Genomic DNA, 2,022 nt, shown 5'->3' with positions numbered 1-2,022 from the left:
GATCCAACCGTTGGATCTCCCTGAAATTTTCACAGGAGTTTCCGAACGCTGTTTTTCTTGGAGTAGATGTGGAATCGCTACTCGGTGAGGCGAAGCTATCGTCTTTCGTAACCAGAGTCCTAGTTCGAAAGGGCCATAACTTTTAATCCGACCGTTGGATCTCCCTTAAATTTTTACAGGAGATTGCGGACGCTGTTTTCCTTGGAGTAGATGTGGAATCGCTACTCGGTGAGGCGAAGCTATCGTCTCTCGTAACCAGAGTCCTAGTTCGAAAGGGCCATAACCATGGTTGTTAAAAACGAGTTTTGACTCGTAAAATCGGACGATTTTACGAGTTAAAATAGCTAAAACGTGTGAAATCGGGTTAAAAACTCGAAAACCAGTAAAATCGGGTCAAACTCGGTCCAACTCGTACAAACTCGGTCCAACTCGTTAAAATCGGTAAAACCGTACCGAGTTCACGAGTTTGCTAAAAAATTAAAAGTCTTCTCACTGCTACTCCATCTCCTGATTTCATTCCGCCCGACACTCCATTCAGTGCACTCACACTCACCCAAATCTCAAATTCTCATAATCTCAAGTCTCAGCCCTAACAAATTAACATCAGCTGATTTTCCTCTCGACTGCTGTTGGTTTCACTCTCGACTCTCCACTCACCAACAGCACAAATATATAACCAGGTTTGCTTGTTGGATTCTCATCTTTTCTGTCATGTTTTATTATGTAGAAGAGGGCCATGCTTTTTTTTTCTGGTTGTATACAGTGTTGTTGCCTGTTGTTGTTTTTAAGAAGATGTGACCCACTAATTGTAGGAAAATTTGTTAATATGCTAATTATAATTATATAATATATAAGCCCAGGTCCCAGGCACGCGATCTGCTTCGATTGATTTGGAAATTTCGTTTTTAAGAAGTTCTAATCCTTGGATTTTACTTGCATCGTCACAGCATAGGAAAGCTATGTTCCATAAAAGGAAAATGCACAGTGTGAATGCAGAAAAACAATGAAGGTATGTATTTGTTACTTCACTTTTTGTTTGGGAGAGCAAATCTTTTCAATCAGAAAATGATAACATTAAATTGCAGAAAAACAATCAGTGTGAATGCAGATAAGTTATGGGAAAAAAATAGGAGATTTTACAGTTTATAATACGAGATTACAGGGTTCTGTAGGTTTTTTTATGGGATTGGTGTTAAAGTTAATAACAAATTGTGTGATAATGAAGGTATGTATTTGTTACTTCACTTTTTACTTCACTTTCTGTTTATTGACATGGAAAAGTGGTAAGATTAGGATTTCAGCTGGTTTTAAAAAATTGCCATGCTCCTCTGTTGCTGCTACTCGTTGAGGGGAGTTGATCTTCAGCCTTCTGGAGTGGAAGTAGGTATTTATATCTAATGGGAAACTCGTGCATAATTGAATACATGCTTTTATATATGTAGATATGTGCATAGTGTTAGTTTTTTGTTGCATGCTCTATTCCAGTGTAATATTTTCCATCTTAGTTCATAAAAAATTTATGTGTGTCTAGATATGATGGGGGTTATTCTTCAATAAAGGCAAGTGGCCATTTAATCTGCTACTAGATCTGAATAATTTGATTGACAGTAAGGTTTTGAGAGACTACTACACATTTGATATTGTTTTAACCATATGAATGGCAAGATATTGGCTTGTACTTCTGTGCAATGAAAATAGAAATGAATTTGTATTTGAATTATATATTTGAAGGTATTTGGATATTTGTATTGTTTATTTTACTTTTATTTTAATTGTATTGTATTATTATTTACTATTTGACTGGATCTTGCAATTTAGTTAAAATATTTTACTTGCGATTTTACGATTTTAGTTAAAATATTTTACTTGTAATTTTCCGATTTTAGTTAAAATATTTTACTTGCGATTTTACGATTTTACGATTCGAGTTTACGATTCGAGTTTATATTGTATATTCCGTGTCGTGTTAAAAAAGCGTTTTTGACAACCTTGGCCATAACTTTTAATCCGACCGTTGGATCT

At 35.4% G+C, this 2,022-nt stretch overlaps 1 long non-coding RNA gene across 1 annotated transcript; it reads left to right on the top strand.

Annotated features, from left to right (window-relative positions):
- Positions 1-529: 529 nt before the first annotated feature.
- On the top strand, positions 530-1,721 carry LOC133700750 (uncharacterized). Its single transcript, XR_009843472.1, has 3 exons — positions 530-680; positions 948-1,009; positions 1,294-1,721. It is a non-coding gene; the product is annotated as an uncharacterized LOC133700750 (long non-coding RNA).
- The last annotated feature ends 301 nt before the right edge of the window (positions 1,722-2,022 follow it).

The sequence above is a fragment of the Populus nigra genome, chromosome 8 (genome assembly GCF_951802175.1).
Source record: "Populus nigra chromosome 8, ddPopNigr1.1, whole genome shotgun sequence".
NCBI classification, from domain to species: Eukaryota; Viridiplantae; Streptophyta; class Magnoliopsida; order Malpighiales; family Salicaceae; genus Populus; species Populus nigra.
Note: the sequence above shows the minus strand (reverse complement) of the source record. Positions and strands in the feature narration are given on the sequence as shown.